The sequence below is a fragment of the Ambystoma mexicanum genome, chromosome 8, assembly GCF_040938575.1.
Source record: "Ambystoma mexicanum isolate Mex_15411 chromosome 8, UKY_AmexF1_1, whole genome shotgun sequence".
NCBI lineage: Eukaryota > Metazoa > Chordata > Amphibia > Caudata > Ambystomatidae > Ambystoma > Ambystoma mexicanum.
This window is the reverse complement of record NC_090929.1, coordinates 1,616,715,217-1,616,737,858: the sequence shown is the minus strand read 5'-3', so window position 1 is coordinate 1,616,737,858 and position 22,642 is coordinate 1,616,715,217.

Below are 22,642 nucleotides of genomic sequence, written 5' to 3'. Positions count from 1 at the left end.
TCTTCTCAAAGGGCCTTGAGGCTTCCTCTCCAGTGGGTAGTGCTTCACTTCACAGCACACGGAACATTGGGAGGCAGCTTGTCTGGCTTGATCCATGGTAATGGGCAATTCTCTCTTTTTTGCCCAATGATAAGTTCCTGTTTGCCCTAGATGCCCTGAGGTTTGGTGTGCCCAATCCGCCATCCCTTGCAGCACCTCAGCTTCTTGCGGTGTTGTCACTGGGCGAATGTTTGCCATTTGGTCCACTTCATTGTTGAACAGGGCAGCCAGTGAGGTGTCGGGGGGCATGTGTGCATCGACATGCCCAATGCAGATTTTGCACCTCTCACCTTTGCACCACATCTCTTCCCAGATGTCTGGCCCTCCCCAGATCGGAGTGTTCTTGATCTGCCAACCATCTCTTCTCCATGCCGGTGCCCAATGTGTCAGGCTTGATATGTGGCCCAACTGTCTGTGTATATGTATGTAGTCTCTGTTTCCTTCACCTGTTCAATCACGGAGGCCACCGCCTGCAGTTCAGCATACTGACTTGATCCTCCCACACCTTCTCTCATTAGCAGTGTTTCTCGGTGGGGCTGGAATGCAACAGCTTGCCAGTGTCTTTGCCCTTTATCATACTTTGCGGTGCCGTCCGTGAACCATGCAGACTTTTGTTCTTCCTCTGTCAATGTATCATAGGCGGGTGCGACTTTGAAGGGGATTCTGGCAACGCCACATGGGTGTTTGGTTCAGGCATCGCTTCCAGATCTACTGCCTCCAGCATTTGTTCTTGCAGTCTGGAAACCCCTGTGCGGCCAGCTTTCGCACGTTGCTGTAAATACCATTTCCATATGACATGAGTGGCGTCTTGTGCTCTGCCACTTTTCCCGCTTGCAGCAGTGTCACGCACCAAGCCCATGATTGGAATTTCTGTGCAAATTGTCACTGGTTGCTCGCCTGTGATTCTTTCAGTTTCAACTAGAGCAACTGCAGCAACTTGTTTCTCAAGCGGAGTGTATCTTGTCATAGGATGTGTGAGCTTCCTTGACCAGAACCCCTGTGGCACTCTTTTCTGTCCTTGCTTTTGCCACAAGCTCCACACAGCCACGTCATTGTAGACAAGAATTTCCAATTCAAAAGGATCAGTTTTTGTCATGGGCCCCAGCGTGATGTAATTTTGCAATGCGTCTTTAGCCTGTTGGAAGGACGTCTGTTGCTCTAGGCCTTATGTAAAGTCATGTTTCTTTCTGGTGACTTTGTAAATGGGTTTCAGTATCAGGCTTAAATGAGGTATGTGATTTCTCCAAAAACCCATTAACCCAATGAATCTTTGTGCCTCTTTTTTATCTGCTGGTGGAGCCATCTGCTGAACCATATCAATTACCGGGTCGGGAATTTTTTCAACTGACCCAGACCAGATTGCACCTAGAAATTTCACCTCTTGAGCAGGCCCCTGTACCTTTTTGGGATTTATGGCCCACCCCCGATTTTGCATGTGTGTGATCAACTTTTCAGCAGCGTTTTCTACATGTTCTTTCTCAGCACTGGTCAGCATGATGTCATCAATGTAATGAGCAATAACTACATCATCCAACTGCACCATCTTTAAGTCTCTGGCAATCAATCCATGACACAGAGTGGGAATATGCACATACCCCTGGTGCAATTTAGTAAAGGTAAATTGTCTGTCTCCCCAAGTGATAGCAAATTGGTCTTGTGATTCAGTGTCAATATCAATGGAGAAAAATGCATTGGCCAGGTCAAGGACCACATGCCATTCACCCACTTCTCTCGTAAGGTTTTCAATCAGGGTGATGATGTCTGGCACCGCCGCATCTAAGGGCAGCACCTTCTTGTTCAAAATGCGGTAATCAATCGTCAGACGCCACGCCCCATCCGGGCGGCGGACAGGCCAGATCGGCGAGTTGAATGGGCTGACTGCCGGCCTCATTATGCCAGCTTTCACCAATGTCTCAATAGTTTCACCAATCTCTTTATGTCCTCCTGGAAACCGGTACTGTTTCACGCACACTGGCTCAGGAGGAGGAGGTAAATGCAAGGGGGACCATTTGGCATGCCCAACCACAACGGGGTTAACAACACTCACATGGATTTTTCGATTGCCAAAAACAAATTCGCCTAAATCTGTAGTCACACTTTTGCCCAACAACACATCCATGCCAAGGATGTACTCCGGTATATCTGCAATCAAAACATTTGCTGTGAAAGGCAATCCCTCGCCAATTGACATTTTTACATTAAAGGCTTTTGCAACAGTTTCTGCTCCCCCATAACCATTGACCAGTGTCCTTCCTAACAAGTCATGACTAGATTGTTGAGGCACTGGGTAACCGGGCCTGACACTAATGGAGTGCCATCTACACCGGAAACCTTCTCTGCCTTCAACTTCTCAGCTACAGAAAATCCCAATCTACTTGCCAGGTGAAGATCCATATAATTGCCAAGAGCCCCACAGTCTATGTAAGCGTTTAATGCAAACCTTTTTGTGGGAATTTCCGAATCACATAGGATAATTGGGAACACAAAGTGTGAGGTCACAGAAACCTTCTCCACGCTCGACAAGCTGACCTCTACACTTGTCGGGCACTTGAGTTTTCCGACACCTGCTCCTTCTTATCTTGGTTGACTCCTCCCAATGGATTTCTTGATGGTTTCACTGGACAATCCTTTAAAAAATGTCTGGCCTTCCCACAATATAGACACAACTGTTGTTGACGCCTCTTGTCCCTCTCCACCTGCGAAATGGGGCCTCGTATTCCACCCAATTGCATGGGTTCAGGATGAGCATCGGTTCCAGGTCTTCCTGCAGGTTCCTTGGCACGAACAAAATATGTCTTATTCTCAGGACGAGAGCGATCGGTTCTTCGATCCTGTAAGCGATGGTCCAATTGGAGTGTTAAGTCGATAAATTCAGAGATGCCCTCGGGCGGGTTTACAACCTGTGCCAAAACATCTTTTAACTCACTTCTCAGGCCACGATAAAACAAGGTTGTTGTTTTCTCCATAGCCCAATTAGCTTCTGCAACCAACCTGTTAAAGGTTGCGACATATGCAAGTAATTCCTGATTGCCTTGTCGAAGCGATAGCAACTCATTATCCAAGGCCTGTCCTTGGGAGTGATGAGCGAAGAGTTTTTCCATTTCTCGTTGGAATTCGTGGAAATTTCTCAACACAGGGTCATCTCTGTTGACTAAGGGAACGGACCAGTCAGCAGCATAGCCACCCAGGTAAGATAAAACAAAAGCCACCTTAGATTGATCTGTGGGAAATACTCCTGGTCTGCACAGAAAATGCAATCTGCATTGGTTAAGAAACACCGCAAACTTCTTTGAATCTCCGGTGAAACGCTCCGGAGGCGCTAACGGAATATTTCCAGGTACCACCACTTGAACAGGAATTGGAGCTGGAGTGGACGCTGAAGCCTGTGGGTTACTCATGGGGAGTGGAACCTGTCCTGCTTGGGTCTGTAAAAGTTGGCGAGATAGTTCCTCAGTTCTATCTCGATTCGCCACTAATTCTCTTCGAAGAGCATTGGTCTCTGAGCGGGCTGCATGGACTTCCGCCCTTAATTCCCCCAATAGTTGCGTCAAGGTATCCACCTCAGAAGCTTCCATGGTGTTCCATGGTTTTCAGTATGGCTTCGCGTTCTGTAACGCTTACCTGAACTCTGCGGGAACACCACAAGGACTCTTCTTAGAGAGCGACGTTGCTTCTAATTAGAGGCCTCCCTACTGCGACGGAATTCCTGTCAAAACACAGAAGGCTCCTCTTAGAACAAGGATTCAAATTTTTTTCAGGGGAAACAATGGGCACTAACTCAATGTGAGAATATATGATATACGTTCTTCCCATTTACCTTCTGCTTTTTTATGGTGAGCTCTCCATCCTGCATCTGTGCAGGGGCGCTTGTTCTGAAGAATGGGCAATGAAGAAACTAAGGGTTTGTGTGTGGTAGTGATGGGGGATGAAGAACAGGCACAAGGAATACGGAAACTACTGTGGAGAGGAGTGGAGGGAAAAAACTTGAGTAGTATGATAAGATGATAATCTACCCTGAAGACACAAAAAATAATGACCCAACAATGATGGAGAGCCACCTAGAACTACACAGGTCACAACCAATACCCTGAAGTAATGCCCAAATTTGGATAAATGCCACTAAACAATATGAAAAGAGGTTAGAAAGCAGAACCTTATTTCTCTCTACCCAATGTTCCTGAATGAATTCTAATACGGAGAATAATGCGGAGGTGTGCTACAAATTCTTCTGAGAGAAGTTTCAGGAATCTGGTTGCGAGAGCTTAATGCATGTAACAGAGTTCAACAACGGAGCTAAAAGACTACTCTGCAATGTTTGCGCTCTCGTAAAAACATTCCACCATACTATTCATAACCACCTCAGAACGTAAACAGTTTTGCTGCCAAATGTAGGAATATACTTGCTGTGAAACAAGTGCCGTGACTGAAATTATCTCTGCATGCTGCTACGCACTTCACAGACCACCTGGAGCAATGTCGTGGTAACGATGACAGGAAACAGCTGACTGACAGAACTCCTGAACAAAAAACTGGGAACTGAAATTCTCCCTAAGACGCCTGAAATTAATAAACAAGAACGGGAAAAAACACAAGGACTTGGATACTGTGGAACTGTGGAATGAATATAGCTGCTAATCTCCTGACAGAGCGGACCGCAATAAGCGTTAACTGCCGAGGCAGAAAAGACGCGAAGCACGGAGCACTTGAGGTGCGGGGCTTAAGTAGGGAAAGAGTGGAGATGACTAGACCTACACTGTAACCTCTGGGAATTGGGAGGTGGCCATGTTAGGAAGTCAGGAAGTGACTCCTCGCTTGCTAAATCATTATTGAATCTGCCCCTAATCCAGGAATGATATGCCCTAGACCAGGTTTTCTTGGAATGGCAATTGGGAGTTTTGGCGGTGATCATGACAGTAACTGGCCAGTTCCTGGGTCCCTTTGTGAGAGAACAGCTCCCATAGCCAAGCTACAGGCATTTATTTCTAATATATAAGGGAGGTCTGGGCGAGGATGCCGTAGAACTGGAGGAGAAGTGAATTTCTTCTTAAGTTCTTGAAAGGCCTTCTCTGCTTCTTCGGTCCAATGGAACTTTTTATTGTTTTTTCTCAATAGTGATGTAATTGGATGCACTATTTGGGAAAAATCTGGGATGAATAGGTGGTAAAAGTTTGCAAAGCCCAACATACTCTGGATTCCTTTAAATGAAGTTGGTGACGGCCAGTTAAGAATGGCATCTACCTTGTGCCTATCCATTCTGATACCTTTCGGTGTGAGGATAAAATAGAGGAACTCCACTTCGGTGACATGAAAAGAGCATTTTTCGAGTTTAGCATACAATTTATGTTGGCGGAGTTTAGTAAGGACGGAGCGGACATGCCTGAGATGGTTTTCTTTTGTAGCAGAATACACTAAGATCTTATCAATGTAAAAAAGGGTGCAAACGTCGATTAACTCCCGCAAAACATCATTCATAAAGTATTGGAATGCAGCAGGAGCGCTGCAAAGTCCAAAAGGCATTACCTGGTATTCATACAAGCCGTATTTGGTACAAAAGGCGGTTTTCCATTCGTCTCCTTTCTTCACTAGAACAAGATGGTACGCCCCCCTACGGTCCAGTTTGGTATAGATTTGGGCGTCTTTGACTTGATCCAATAATTCGGGAATAAGGGGCAGTGGATAATGTTTTTTTACTGTGATCTGGTTTAATGCGCGATAGTCGATGCAAGTCCTCAAATCTCCTTCCTTCTTTTGTACGAAGAATAAGGGACTGGCTGCCGGTGATTTAGATGGGCAGATAAATCCATTTGCTAATTACTGATCAAGATAAGATTTCAAATGGAGGTTATCTGGTTCAGTAAGTGCATAGATTCGAACACAAGGAATTTGTGCACCAGGTATGAGGTCGATCTGACAATCGTAGGGCCTGTGCGGTGGTAGAGTATTGGCTTGTTCTTTCTGGAACATGTCTTGAAAATCTTGGTATTCATTTGATAGAGTACTAGTCACACCTAGTACAATCGCCGCCGTACTGGGAGTAGCAGATGTACATAAGTCTGTTTTCCCCTTTTCTTGGTAATAACAGGTGAGAGCACAATCATCGGAAAAGGCCAACTTCTTGGCACGCCAATCTATTAGAGGGTTGTGAGCTACCAACCATGACATCCCTAAGATTAGTCGAAAATGAGGAGCTTTTATGAGATTGAATGCAATAGATTCTCGGTGTCCATCCTGGCACAGTAGGGTTAGTGCTGCTGTACATTGGGTTACTGGTCCGGAAGCTATTTCTGTCCCATCAACAGTAGTAACTTTTTCAGTAGTCGACTTAGAGCATAAGGGAAGCCCCATCTCTGCTGCCAGACCTTGGTCTACATAATTCCCAACTGCTCCGTTGTCTATGTATGCTTCGACAGCATGCATCCGAGATGGTTGTTGGTGATTGATCAAAATTACTGGTAATGCAAAGTGTAAGGTCTGTGGCTCATCCTTCTCGCTCGACAAGCGGATCTCTACGCTTGCCGGGCTTGGTAGTTTTCCGACTCCTTGTTATTATCTTCCTTCTCTGTGGCTCCAACAGTTCTCCTTGGTGGTTTCACTGGACATTCTTTGAGGAAGTGGCCTGATTTTCTGCAATATAAGCATAATTGCTGTTGCCTTCTCTTGTCTATTTCAGTTTTAGTTAAAGGGGGCCGTACACCTCCAATTTACATGGGTTCTACTGTGTTTTCCAATTTACGTGGAACATTATCCTTTGACCGGACATACACAGCTCCAGTGTCTAACCTTATCCGGTCTGCTTTTCGGTCTTGTAATCTGTGATCTAATTGCACCACAAGGTTGATGAATTCTCTAGTCTTTAGGTGGGATAACCACTTGAGCAAGGACATCCTTTAGTTCCCCTCGTAGACCCCGATGAAATAGTGTGGTCCTTTTTTCCTCAGGCAACCCAGCTTCAACGACTAGTCAGTTAAATGTTGCTATATATGTAAGTAAGTCTTGACTTCCTTGACGGAGTGACAAAAGTTCGTTGTCTAATGCTTGGCCTTGAGTATGACGAGCAAAGAGTTTTTCCATTTCCATCTGGAAACCCCCAAAGTCATGTAACAATGGGTTATCCTGACTTACCAATGGTACCGACCAATCCGCAGCACTGCCACTCAGATATGACAAGACAAAAGTAACCCACGCTTGGTCGTTAGGAAAATCCCCAGGTCTGCAAAGGAAATGAAGACGACACTGGTTCATGAACGTTGCATACTTCTTGGGGTCCCCTGTAAATAGTTAGGTGAAGCTAAAGGAACTGCCCCAGGAAGAGTATTTGTACTGGATTGGTGGAAGAAGTTGGTACAGGTGCTGGTGGAATGTTACCAGGCAATGGGGTCTCTCCTGCCTGTGATTGGAGCAATTATCTACTTATTTCTTGGGTACGACCCTTAGCAACAATCAAATCCCTCCTAAGAGTGTTGGTTTCTTGCCTGGCTGAATGTACTTCAGCGCGTAATTGTCCCAACAACTGAACTAACTGATCAGTCTCTGAAGTCTCCATGACGACCAGGTGGTTAATATTATTGAGGCTTTGCGTTCTGTTACGCTCACCTGGTATCGACGGAGACGCCACCCAGCCCTGGTTGGATGATTTGCACTCTCGAACCCTCTCCCGGTCTTTTGGTAAGGCCTCTGGTTAAAGATGGGTCTGCAATATAGGAGAGCTGGATTCAATACCAGATTGTCTTTATGTTTTCCCACCTCCCTTGGCCTCAACTCCTTCGCCCCCCTTGGGCCTTCTCCTCACCTTAATATTGGAAAAGGTGGATTCTCCATCCTGCTCCTCGTGGAAGGGGCGCGTAGATATGGGGGGCGAGCAGCGACCAAGTTACTTCACTGGTGCAAACCCCCCTGTGGGAATCCAGGTCTGCTGCTACTCCGTAGGTTTGCTGCTTTACAGTCTTTATATGCAGTTCTTATGTTCCTCTTAGTTCGAATAATAATGTCTTGCTTCTTTCCTTTTAGGTATGGAAAGGTATTATGGTTTTGTCATGCAGTTTGAAGATGAGCATGGGCCAGTAGGCGAAAGCGCGGTGTGCGCGATGCTGTCCTGTGAGTAGTGCGCGATGTGCGGCGCTTTTTTCGCCTTTTATATTGCTAACCTGTGTCTTTTCTCTCCTTGCAGGTTGCGATGTTCCTCGCAGAGCGCTGTAATGTTCCAGCAATGATACTGACCAGGAGATGACTACCCAGGTAAGAATTGTGTGGCTTTCTTCATTCGGGAGGAAACGTGAGTAAACGCTTACTAATGCTGTCTTTCTTTCTCCTCTTTCCAGGTTATGGTATTCCAGGATGCATGCGGTGCCGGATGATGGGGTTCGTACCTTCAGGTGAGTGGAACTGAAGTCGTCGATGGATTGAAGACAGTATACTGTTCCAGGTAAGTTCCGTAGTGTTCTTTCTCTCTCTGCAGGTCCTTGGTTTCAGGTAAGCTGGCATCAAAGAACTGGACACGGTGAGCGTTACGCTGCCCACAGCAGAATAATGCAAATCATGTTCTGCTGTTTGGGTGCGGTTTAAATAGTCTCAGGTAAAGTAGTCCAGGTAAATTAGTCCCAGGCCTGCCACACCCAAAGTAGTCCAGGTAAAGTAGTCCCAGGTCTGCCACACCCAAAAGACTAGACCGCATAGCTCAGTTCCTTGTAACTGAACTATGTGTGTACCTCCATGTTGGCTGAACCCCCCCTAGTTAAATAGTCCCAAGTAAATAGTCCCATTCTAATGTTGGTCTTCATGATGGTTATGAGCCTGGCGCCAAAGGCGCCAGGACTGACTCCAAGAGAGTCTTGGATGAGATTTTAAGGCCTTTGACCTGGCCCTAACTGGAAGGCTGACTTGCCAGTGAGGGCCAGGGGCAAGGGTCATGACAAAAGGACCTCTTTTAGTTCATCAAAGCTGGTGAGCATGTCCTCCTTCCAGACAATTGTATTATCATACTTTTGTGCCTCTTTAAGGCTTTGCAATAGGGGTCTGGTATATGTGACGTAGTCTAGGATCCACGCTCTACAGTAATTAAACAACCCTAGGAACATTTGCATTTCCTTGACAGTTTTCGGCTGGGGGGCACTGCGCACTGATGCAGCATGTTTTGGTATGATCAGCTTCCCGTGGGCAGATATCAATTGTCCCAAGTAGAGAACTTCTGGAAAGCAATATTGCATCTCTGCCTTGTCCACCCTGTACCCTTTGTATGCTAACAGTTGTAGAAGAGGGACAGAGTCCCTGCGGCACTATTTTTCATAGTCACTGCACACTAGCAGATCGTCCACATATTGAATGATCGTGCTGGGCACTTGGATATTTCCTAAACCCACATGCAATATTCTATTGAAGATACTAGGGGATTCGCAGTACCCTTGTGGTAAGATTGTTCGTTCAAAGTGCATTCCGCCATGCGTAAATGTGATGAGGTATTGTAAGCCTGGGTGCAGCGGTATGGAAAGAAGGCATTCTTCAAATCTACCACAGTGAAATGTGTTGCTTGTTTAGGGATGCTGCACAAAATAGTCACAGGGTTAGGAACTACATGAATTTCTGCCTGTACAATGTCATTTAAGGTGTGAAGATCTTGGATCATTCTCCAACTTCCCCAATTTGCCTTTTTTTATCATGTATATAGCCGTGTTGCATAGAGAGTTGGAGGGCCCAATAATCCCCTGATTCAGGAGCGTGGAAATTGAATCTCGTATTCCCTCCTCAGTTTCTTTGGACAATGGGTATTGTGTTGCCCGGGGCAACACTGCACCTGGTTTTAGTGTGATTTGCACAGGTGCAACTCCCTACATCATGGACACAGGTTGTCCATAACCTTTCTGGGACCTGCTCCAGATCTTTCTCAGTGAAGGAGGGCAGGGTGATAAGTGCCATCAAGGAACATTGCACCCTACGGTATTGCACCATAATCTCACAGGGAATGCAAATAGCCAACACTATTTCTCCATCATCAACTCGGTCCTCAAATTCTGAATCTGTCACTTCTTTTAGGGGTACTGTCAACTGAATACACAACATAGTGCACCACTCGCACCCCTGGGTCCTTTCCAACCACAACAATCCTTTTTGCCGACACCACCAAGCCTTGCACATCTAGTGAGAGTGTCATCCCTGCCACAAGCTCTGGGGTGACAATGGGCCTAAAAATGAAATCAGATGATATCCGCCAGCATGCCTCCTGAACCTGGGGCACCGCATCAAGAAAAACTGGGACCCCCATATACAAACATATCAAGGTCAACGGCCGCCCTCCGTTAGGAAAGTTTTTCTTTCCTTTGCCGGGCCAGGAAAAATGCTGACCCTCCATTGGTTCAAAAACAGCGTGGGGTTCTGGATGTACTGGAAAAAAGGTTGCAAAATGGGGGACCCCATGGTATTGGTTTGGTAGAGCAAGACACAGGGGAGGGGGCAGTAGGAGAGAATGAAGTACATGGTCAGTGTATTATGAGCCCAATAGTAGAGGGGGCTAATCAAGAGCTCTCGATTTTTCTGACAACGAGAGAGAGGCACTTGGATAAGCGGGCAATAAAAAGGGGGTATTGAAAGCTGGTACGATTTTAGGAGCTATTGGTACAACCCCTGTAACGGAACTGCTAAATTCAACAATTATTGAAGGTCAATCGATTAAAAGCAAGAAAGCAAAAAAGAAAGTCTCCAGGTGCCAAAAGCGGCTGTGTCGATCTGCCAGTACACTGACCATCTGGCTGGTGAAAGAGGGTGATGGTAGGGCAAATGAATCTGAGATTGAGGCGCACACCTCTAAGGTAACTACTGAAGTGGGACCAGAGCAGAGGATTGGCAGCCGAGGTCGCTCTGTCCCCATCTCAGGCTCACAAACCAATTTACTTCCGAGGGTTTGTGAAGCTGACCAGCTTATTTTTACCATTGGATGTGACCCTTTGACTTTTACTGAATATTGGACAAATAGATCGGACCTAATGTTGCTGTGCCAGAACGTTTTGCCATTGAGAGTATTGTTATCTAATACACAATACTATTCATAAGTGTATAAAAATAAATAAATAAATAAATAAATACGTGTATATGTTTCTTCGGACGCCCAGGACTTCGATGTTATCGATGAATGTATGGATGCATTATTCCTATTTTGGATTTCGGATGGTGACCATGACATGTGTTAATTGGTGGAGACCTCAAGGCAGGTTGTAGGGACCCAGATTCATGGGCTCAGCACAGAAATGTTAATCCCATCAGCACTATGATTAGGACATGTGGGAATGCCAAAGTAGGAAACGCTTGGGTAGATTTCTTAAAGGATTGGGGTCTGAGGATGTTCAATGGGCGAATGGTGGGAGACCGTCCTGGGCAGACTACATGGTGCGTTGGAAATAGGAAATCGACGCTTGACTATTTCTTTGGAAACAACGCATGTGCAGAATTAGTGGATTCTTTAGTGGCCAGGGCCACCAATTTCAGTGATGTCCATGCGAAGGATAGAGTGGGGGGGGGGGTCGTGTGGTGGTAAATCATGCTGGCTTCTCTGTGTGCTGGACACAAAGAAATATTGCTCTAGCAGTGACCAAAATTAGACAGATTGCCACGCACGAGCTCCCTATATTTAGCCAGTTGTCGGGGAACAAGAGAGGAGGACGGCTCAAACAATTGACAGGTGACGTAGGGAGGCAGATGAGAGGGCATACAGTAATTACAACTAAGCACCCTCACCCGTTTGACATTGAGATTCGCAATTCTAAGCGTAAATTGTGAAGAGACATTAAAAAAGTAAATGCCTACATAGTGTCTCGGGATTGGGAGATTAGGAAGTTAAAGCAATCATATAGGCTGTGGATGAAACGGCATCTGTTATCTGATAAAACAGCTCGCTGGCAACTGATGTTCTTGGCTTAATGTTGGAAAAAACCTCGGACAGGATCACAAATGTTGGCACTGCTAAGGGGGATAAAAAAAAGTTATATAATTAACCCGATTAGTGAACAGAATTGACTTGAGCACCATTGCCCAAATGGATTATCGAATGTGGTTCTGAAGACTGAACCAGGGGCCTGGGTCACAAATAATAAAAATATTATTTGATAAAGTATGTCAAGAAGCAACAATTCCTGGCGACAGGCAATTCTTCTGCCAGTATATATAAAATGGGATAGCTATTTACTGGCAACCTACAGGCTGTTCTTGTTACTCGATGTAACTGGCAAACTATTATCAACTTTTATCCTGGCTGCCCTCCAGAAATGGGTTACTGAGAAAAATATTTGGACCCCATTTGGATCTGTTTTAGGGCTGGTTTGGCTACTACCCATAATATCAGGAAGCTTGATAACGTAATAAGGGAGGCAAAGATTATGGGAAATCCTCCTTTGTAACTGATTCATGTGGATTTCAGTGCAGCCTTGGATTCTGTAAACAGAACTATTTTGTGGCAAGAATTGGAAAGCCTGGGTTGCCCGCATTGGCTGCTGACCATTCTGATTGATTTGCACACAGGTACTGGAGCTCGGGTGTGGCTGAATGGTGAAGGTTTGCTATCAGGGAATGTTGAGTTGAACAGGGTCAAGCACGGGTGTGTGCTGGCTCCCCTGGTGTTCAATCTGTATGTGACAGATCTGCCAAAATTGTTGAGTGTAGTTGGCCTTCCAATAAAATTAGGTAAGAAACTGATTTCTTGCACTCTTTCTGCAGACGATTTGGTCCTTATGTATCGAACAGTTGGCGGAGTGAGGGCCAAGTTTCAGGCCCTTTTAGCCTATGCTCATAGTAATTAATTGACTATAAATATGAGCAAAACCAAGGCAGTGGCGGTAGTTGGACAGAAAATCAGTCAGGTGGCCCTGGATACTAAGATTGGAAGAATTGATTACGTAGATCATTATCATATCTTGGAGCTAAATGCAAATGAGGACTCCCACAGTCTAATGGAGTGCAAGAAAAGCAGAGCCCGTCCATTGACTTTTTTAATTGAACGATTTGCCTCGCAGACAGCCGACTTTTCAATCGAGGAAATCTTCAGGCTTTATGGTCAGTGCTTCTGCCCGGCGATCTTGTACGGCTTAGAGGCACCGGATATGAGGGATGTGCAGTGGCTGAATGTGTTGGAAGGGAAAATTGTGGAGGGCAGTATTGAAATTGGCTCCATCTACCCCCATGGCCTATGTACGCTTGGAAGTTGGATTGGTTTATCTTGGCTCCCAGGCGTGGATACGGACAGGGGTGCTGTATCTTAAATCTTGTCTGGAACCCAAGTGCCCCGTATTGCGTATCCTGGCAGATAGCTATGGTGGTGACCAAAATGGCCTACCAGGGATTCGGGCAATTGAATGAAAAATGTTTCGCCCATATTGCGTCGTGCCTGGACTTTGAGAGATGAACCAGTTATGATATTATGAAAAACATCTACAAGAAGAGGGTGGAGCGTTGCGACTGGATATACAACTATGAGCATTTGACATCTTTGCATAATTATAAATATGTGGTTGGTGTGACGCATTTTTATTTGAAAACCCAGGCATACTTGTTAAGTAGTCCTAGTCCCGAAGTTCGCAATTTCACATTACTCTTGCGAATAAATCAGTTGCCATTACTGGTTACGGAGGGGCCCTACACTAAAATGCCCATAGTGAGTAGAACTTGACGCATATGTAGGCTACAAGATAGGCTGGAAACAGCTCGATACGTCCTTACGGAATGTAGAGAGCTGAGTCCAACCACTGTGTATGCTGGGCAGATTCGTGAGTCAATATGATCCTAGTAAGACAACTGAATTTTGGAATTACTGCTTGAATACAGACTCCGAGTCTATGCATGTAGCAATTTACTGGCTGTGAAGACAAATTTCCAAATGTTTTAGAGAATGAAAGATCAGATGGTAAAAATTAGGAACATGTATGGATAAGTAGGTGAATGTGTATGTTTACATCAATGCTGCTATATTGTATGGGTGATATTATTCAAATATTTGATTGTTTTAATTGTTTTAACTGTAAATTTTTGAAAGGATGTAAATTGAATTTGGATAGCAACTCTGTGCATTATGTGCTTTTAAGAGGTTCTGATGTTTCAGAGGTGTTTTAGAGGTATTGATGTCCTGATTATGATTATGTTTTGGAATGTTTAACTGTGATAAATTGTGAAAATATTGTTTGTGAAAGTTCTTCTGAACTATATACAAACAAATAAATAATAATGTACGCAATAATGGCAACTGGGTGCCCGTTCCCTACCTTGTCTTCCTGCTGTTGCTTCCCTTTTTCCTTGCCACTGCTGCCCGCCCAAACCTACTCCTTAACCGTGGACCCCACAAGCTTTCTACCCTTGGGGTAACTTCTGGTGCCTCCTCTTCACCCTATGATTCATCCATGGTGTCCCATTCTCTTTCCCGTAAGACTCTGTTTGCATCTCCGTCTGGCCTCACTGTCCCATAACCTACACTCTCAGCTCCTCGCTTGTTTCTCTTCTCCCTCCCGACATGCACATCCTTGATTGAAGTGCTGTCCAATCTAAACCAAATATCTCTGGCCCTCCACTCGTTTAGGCCACGCTCTGATTCACCCCCTTCTTCCCGGGGGGCTCTCAATCGCACCAACTCCACTTGCGCTGCCTGAAAAGCTTCTAGTTCCTTCTGAGGTTTCCCATCTAAGGGTGCTGCAATGCTAGGGTTCGTTTGATGGGGGGCAATGTAGTGGGCGAGGGCGCATATGTTGGGTTAGTATATCCTGTAGCAGGGAGAGTGGATAAAGCCCCCCCCTTGGTGCGAGGGTGGCTTGTGTTCCTTCAGGTGCTGTTTCTTCAACTTTACTCGGGCTGAACTGCTGTCACACTGGGACCTGCGCTCATCATTGTCCTTTATGTCCTCAACCATTTCCCATAAATCTCTCTCCTCCTTTGAAGTTTTTTTACCTTTGTATTTAGCATAAAAAAATGTGTGCATGAGTTCCAATCTCTCTCGGTTGTTTGTACTCTGCTCTGGCCATAGGCAGGACATTTCCCCTTGCGTCTCTGTCACCCACTGCTTGTGATATTTCTCAATCTTATCTTCATACAACAGCAATGCACTGATACACCAACGGAGTCGCTAGGCCCATATTGACAATCTTTATGCTCAACAATATTAGGTCATGTAGCAGATACAATGTGTTATAAAGGTCCTATCTGTCCGTCGTCCCTCTCCCCAGTTACCGCCTGCCCAAACCCCCTCCAACCACACATACACTCTCAGTCCTCGCACCTCACACTACTTCTTCAGCAGGTCCTCCCTCGGCCTCCGCTTGCTTCACAATAAAAGTTAATACACTAAAATGACAAATCAAAACAATAACTTAAAATAACAACCACTACGTCATCTTATTCCCCCACCCGGGATATATTAGGCACTGGAATCCGAGCTCTCTAATTATATGGAGCCCCTACTTTTATATTCTCTTATCACAATTCAAGAATATGGCCCCACCTTTTTCCCTAGCTAGGAAAGGATCCTGCTTCTCTGTTTCTCTTCTCATATACTTATAACAAAAATAATAATTAAAAACCCTGCCATGTGGCCTTCACACACTATCCAATTCAAATACGCACCACTCTACCATGCACTCTCATTCCTCCTTCGTCACACGCACAACTCCACACAACGTTGTCCCCGTTCCCCCACTTCTCACTTAGTGTCAACCTCCATTGTTGTTGCCTGCAAGAGGTATACTTACATCTGCGTGTTCACCCGTGCTCCTCCATCACAGGTCCCAATAACGGCCTGCACCTTCCTAGGAGCTGTGACCCGCTCCAAAGTGCAGACAGGAATTCTGTGAAAATGGCTCCTGTACAAAACTGTGGGTTGTGCGCTCATGGCTGGTCAATGCAGGTGTGTGGACTAGAAGCCCCCATTCTTTGCAGAAAAACTGCGATCACATTGGGGTCACCAAAAATGTAGAGAAACCCCTCAACGCTCACACCAGAAAAAACACAACCGACTAGGGAAAAAGGACCAACAATCCTCTTGCAAGGAGAACAAGGTTTATTCTCATAAAAAGACAAGAACACGCCAGCAAAGAACTCTGCTGCCATGGGGTGCTCTGACCACAACAACATAAGCTATCCCGCACCATGGCTCTGCCCGCACTGCCAGTCTCCTTCTCTGTCATTTGACCAATAAACTGTTTGTCAGTCGCTACATTTGCCGACACCTTCATCCCACCTCCTTCCCCTACATCTGACTCATCTATTGACTCGGCACTGGCTAACCTCCATCTCTCCATCTCCAACACTCTTAACGTCCTTGCCCCTGTCATGAGGATTTGCATGAAGCCTGCCACCAAATGCAACACTTAGTATGACTCCAACTTGGTAGATTTGAAACGAAAGTGCAAAGCTGCTGAGCGGAAGTGGCAGGCCTCGAGTACATCCTCTGACAAACTAGCCTGCCACCTGCTCCAAAGGCAATATCGTCTTACCATCCTCTCCAGGATGAGGGCTCATGTCTAAGCCCGCATCTCTGGGGCCACCAATAACACAGCTGAACTTTTAAAAATCTGCAAGGAACTTGCCAATCCTATTGCAGTCTCTTCCTCTCCTCTTCCATCTCAGGCCCTCTGCACTGCACTGGCCTCCCACTTCTCCAAAACTCAGGACATCCTGTCCTCACTGTCCCCGACTCCCGTCGCCACCCCCTCGCTTCTCCTGCCTACCTTGGTTCCTCTCTCACTCCCACCCCATAAAGTACCCCTTCTCTCCCATTGCACCGGATGAGGTCTCTAGAGTAGTCCACTCTATGAAAGTCTCCTCCAAACAGGTGCTCCCCTGCTCTTCCAGAACTATCAAGGACAGCGCCTCCTCCCTCGCCCCTTCCTTGGCTGACCTCTGCAACCACTCCTTTGCCACTGGCTCTTTCCTACAACACCTCAAGCACTCCCTTGTGCACCCTTTCCAAAGAAATCCATCTGCAGACCCCCTCATGGCCAGCTAACTACCGGCCTATCTCTATCACCCCTTTCTTGGGCAAACTCATGGAGAAGTTGGTCATCTCCCAACTAATCCCCACACACCGAATGGACTGGCTGCATCCACGACCACCAGTCTGCCTTCAGAGCATCCAGAGGCACAGAACCTGCTCTCCTGAACACCCGTGAAGACCTGCACTCAAACCTGGACAAACTCTCCCTCTGTTTTGATCCTTCTTGATCTTTCTTCTGCCTTTGACACAGTCAATCATGCCATCCTCATAAATAGTCTCTGTGATGCCCTTGGTATCACGGACCGGACACAGGTGTGGCTGACCTCATTTCTTCCAAACCAACCCTCCCAAGTGCAATTGGGCCCTATCCTATCCTCCACCGCACTCTACTTGTGGCCTCCCTCAGGACTCTATCCTATCAATGTGGCTCTTCAATATCTACCTTACCCCTCTGGCCCACTTGATCTTCACCTGCTCTCCTCACTTCCAGTGATATCCTGACGACACTCCCTTAAATTCCCTTCCACCTCCTCTCCTTCCTCTCTCATACCTGACTGCCTGACTGCTATTCAGGCATGGTGCTCTGCTAACGACCTCTGCCTTAATGCCAGCAAGACAGTGAGCATATGGCCCTTGGAACGTGCATCTGTTGCTGGATAGGATTACACCAGAATAATTATAAGTCCAAATAACCGGGCACACTCAAGAAGATGGCAAGTTGCTGTTTTATTATCAATTATCTAAAACAGGGCGCTTGCAACGAACATCAACGGACGTACGCTCATTCTCAGCGGTTTCCCCCCAAAAATACAGTGATATACTTCTTTATGCGTCAAAATTACGTCATGCTATGTGGCAATAGTGAAAAACCTATCAAGGGTTGGGATTGGTTAAGGGACACATCTAGATATACAATCATATATGAGCTGGGTTTGTATTGGCTGCCCAAGATCAGTGGGACAACTCAAGACTACCTCTTCACATGTGTCATTTTAAGAAAAATCAACTATACAGTGTTTCATTGGTTTCTCAAGCTATAAGGTCCTTTGTTATACAGACTAATACAACTGGTTTGATACACTTGTTCCATGTCTGGAACATTCAGTTAAATTAGCAGCACGTAAGCCAAGACCCAGGTGCAAGTAGATAGGACATGAAGCTGCCCTACCCCCCAATTAGCCCAACATCTCTAATCACCCATGCCTTCTGCCATGAAATTCTCTTTGTACTTTGCCTTGCAGAGTATTCTTGTCCTGAGAATGCAACGGGAGTGAGGGCACTGACTATCATGTTTGGAACTCCAAGTTCAAGCCCTATTTCCATCCTCGCCTCACGGGACGAAAGACCACGATTCTGCTCATTCTGCAGCTTTTAAATGCTTAAATGAATTAAGACTTGCCATCCTTTGTGTTCTTTCTTGCACCTTATTGTGAGAGGATTCATCCTCTGCACACATGCTCTCCTTCAGCGTAAATAGCTGACCTCCACTTCTCAGTTCTTGTCTTTAGGCCAGAGGGCCTCTAAATGCAGCCCTATGAGCCTGCTATTCTGCTGTGACACAGCCTTCCATTCTTTCTTCATGATTCTATGGCTTATTATTTCGTGATACCAATGTCCAGTTTCTGTACAATGGCGGCTCTGCCTGCATTCTATTCACTACTTGTAGCTAGCCTATACGATGACTTGATCTATCTTGCGTTTCAGCGTCTATACAGTCTTTATACTTCTGATTTCTGCAGCTCTTTGTAATGTGTAATGTTCTTTTTATTACACTTTAAGGTTCATTTGATTCTTTACTTCGTCATTTCCCCTCTAGGATTCATACATTGTGTTCATTCAGTATTTCAGGACTTTGTGCACATTTTCTTATGACATCATCAGTCCATTTTCTCAGCTCTTTCTCATATTCCTTCAGGAATCTCCTCCTACAAGCTGTAATCAACTTGAGGGTACATTCGATATGGTTGTCACAATGGATACCGTCTTCCAAATACTCGCTGCAGTATTGGTACAGTAGCTGGTGTCAGACAGGGCACGGTCTCATGTCCCCAATACAGGGGAGGCAGGGGGGTCGGATCTCCTGCAGATGTGTATGTCTGCTCCTCTACAACAGAGATCCTTCTCATTGTGACACCTGCTTCCTGTTTCCCTCCCTCTCTCTGGCCACCCTCATTGGGTACCCTCCCCTCACGTTCTTGTGAAGCAAAAACCTTTGACTCTCCTCTCTCATTCTACCCGCACATCTCGGACCTTGACAAGAAGTCCAACTTTCAGCTCCACCTCCTCAGAGGCATTCTCCATTTCCTCACCTTTCCCCAGAAGCTCAATGTCTCCAGAGCTCTGGTTCTCTCTAGGCTGAACTACTGCAACAGCCTCTTCCTCAATCTGCCCCTTTCTTCCCTTTGCCCTGTTCAACTAATCCGGAATAGGGCTGAAAGACTTACCCTTGGCCTCAAATCCAGGGACCGCATCTCTCCAGCCCTAAAATCTCTCAACTGGCTCCCAGTGACCACAAGGCTTGCACATTGCATTAGCCGCTAGGCCGTCTGGGTCCTGGGACCTCTCTACATCCATCTTTCTCTCCCTAAATACCTCCCTGCTAGACTTCTTCATTCCTCTAGCTCCAGCTCTCTGCCGGTCAAACGCTCCTCCAAGCAGAGAGTGGGAGGGGGATCCCTCTGCTCAGCAGGAGCCTCCCTCTGGAATGGCCTCCCTGCCATCCTCAGACTTGGGCTGGATCTTCTTAAATTCTGGAAACCTCTCAAGACTTTCCTCTTCTCCTCCTCCCTCCCTCTCCCCCTCCCATGCTAATCTCCCTCTGCCAGTGAGACTGGTACCTGGTCCCTTATGAGTTTTATGGGGGCCTGGCTCCTTGGCCAATCTCCCCTAGGATCCCTACCAGCACTTGCTTTAGGGCACCCTTCCCTCACTAGCCTGTGTCTCGTTCACCCCGTCCACTGCACTGTCCTCTCTCTCCCAGTTTCTCTCCCGTCATTTGCCCTTGTGGCTCCCCCTGCTCATCCCCCTGGGCTCCCACTCCTGCACTTACCCTTCCTAACCTCCCTCAACTAAGCCCTTTTCACCTACTTCCACCCTCCCCTGCACTTCTTGTTTTTACACTTGCACGGCAAGAATGTCACAATGCCTAGTACGACCGTTAGTGCTGTTCATTCCCTATGTCCCTGCCCCCCCCCCCTATTTTGCCTTGTGGCGTCTGGAAACACTTGTGTATAGGCGCCATACAAATGTTCAATAAAATAAAAAAATAAAAGCAATGGGTTATAAGAATACACAGCGTCATAAGTGACGTAGATTACATAGGTTACAAATGGAAGTGGCTGATTGGTACGACCCTATACATAGGCGACCTGTTCCATATGGGATGCCAGGTTATTGGTCCCAGCCTCTCCTGTCTGTTTTCTTCCCCGTGGGTTTCTTCATTGTACATCATCGGATGCAACGCTCCTAATTGGCAATTATTAACACAAAGCATTGCATTCCTCATTTGTGGCCTAATGTGCACCTGATACTATATACATGGACACAGAGGATACCTTCAAGGTCACAATACCTTGCAAGCCCCAGTTCGATCCCAGGCGTGTCATCCCCATTCCAGTTCTTCCCACCCCAGGCTTAAATGTGTTACTTTCCCTCCATGGCACCTCGCAGCACAAATCCCAGGGGTCCCGGATATTCTTTTGTGATCCTCCTGATGAATTGGTGATCTAACAGTTTTATGGTTGGTGGTATGGGGCTGGCGGTTCCCCGGAATGCTGAGCTCTTGCGACAGGGGCTCTATAACATAGGGTTTGGACTGGTAAGGTCCGAGGCTTGTGCCCTCCTTCTCGTGGGCTAACTCTTCACAGGGAGCTCTCGGCCCCCTTATGGCGTTGCAGGGCGCATTCCTTCTGGGATACAAATGCTCATAGTATGAGACAATATGAGAGGTTTATAAACTTCTGCGGCCCATGCAGCAACCCGACTCTGCATGCACACACTTGTCTCTACGTTGTGGGCCCGGGCCTACTGCTCTGGCTGCAGCGTGGCGCAAGGCCTTGATTTCAGAATGGCAGCAATTTTCTAAGATGGCATTTCACTCCCAGTACAATCTACATCTAAGCACACAATACCCTACCCATAATGCAGCTTCTCTTGACACCCCCCCCCTGCAACCTCCCAGAGCACCTGTCAGGCCATTGCTAATCCGGAACCTCTTGGGGGCCGGGGACGATCGACTCCCCTTCCCAACATAAGTACATCACCTTTGCACACACACCCACATTTGTGACTCAGACACTGACACAGCACTTGAACAATCTATACAAATGGCTGAAAGGCAACACAACATGTACACACACAGACCATGCCCCATGTCCATTGTCAGTGCACCATATCATCCTACAGCGCAAAGGACACGTCATAGTGCAAATGACACAAATTGACCTGGACGCACATGTCCACAGAACACACATACATATGACACTCCCAAGTTGGCATCCCAGACAGTACACAACACCACAACTAGTACATACATCCCAGACTCCAGAGAAAACACAAACAACCCCCAGTCACATGGACGTGACTGTTACCGCCAAAGGGAGCATTTCACCACACCACATGCGTCACCTGTGCACTGGTACCAAGCAACATATACCACACAACCCCTGCATAAGCACTAAAACTCCCAACAACCGTTAGACACAAAGCCACATGTACACAGGGGACACAACTACCACATGCAATGCACCACGTGCATGTATGTAATGCTTCTACAATGTCTGTCACATGCCTCGTGTAACTAAGATCATTACCTGTAACAGCGCCTCGTTGCCTAAGGGCTGTTTGCACGCTTTATAAATTTAAAAAATAATAAACACCATCACCCACATGCATAAACATGCAATGAATCACAGGTCTGCCCCCATACGAACACACACATACACCTCCCACGTTGCCACCATGCATATACATGCATATCATCGCCAATGGCTTCAGGAATACGTTTACGGAGGTTACTCATACATGGCCGGCAATAATGGGTCGACGTTGCAATGGAACGATGCGTGAGGGACACATGCATGCTAAAAGAGAAACACATGTCACATAAGTAATGCCACTCATCAGCACACATCATATCTTAGCCACAGACTGACAGGTCTTCTTTTCCTTCCGCTTCGCAGCCATGATGACGCAGGAATGGGCCCCTGCGGAATGCTCCAATAGCAACGAGGAGTGAGTGCTAGAGTGGATTTTTGAACTCTGCTCTGGTGGACAGATGTTTAGGAGGCCATCCTTGTTAGTGAAACAGGGAACAGTTCTGGGAAGTTAGCCAGGACAATTCAAGGTAGCTTGGAGAGCAGTCAAGGCTAGGTCTCAGGAGTAGTGGGGGTGATCAGAGGTCTTGGATGACCTCACAGTAGGATGACATGAATTACCCTTAGACAGTGATAAACCAAAAATACATCATTTATTAGTCCCAGAACAAACACAAGTGAATAAAAGCAAATACAGTAATCTTACTACTAAAACACACAGTAGGTAAGTTATATGTACAATCACTTTTCGGTCAATGCAGTAAAGTGCGGATTCCCTCCAAAACCTGTAAGGAGGGAAAGCAGACAAACTTTAATGCATTGGCCAACTCCAGAGATG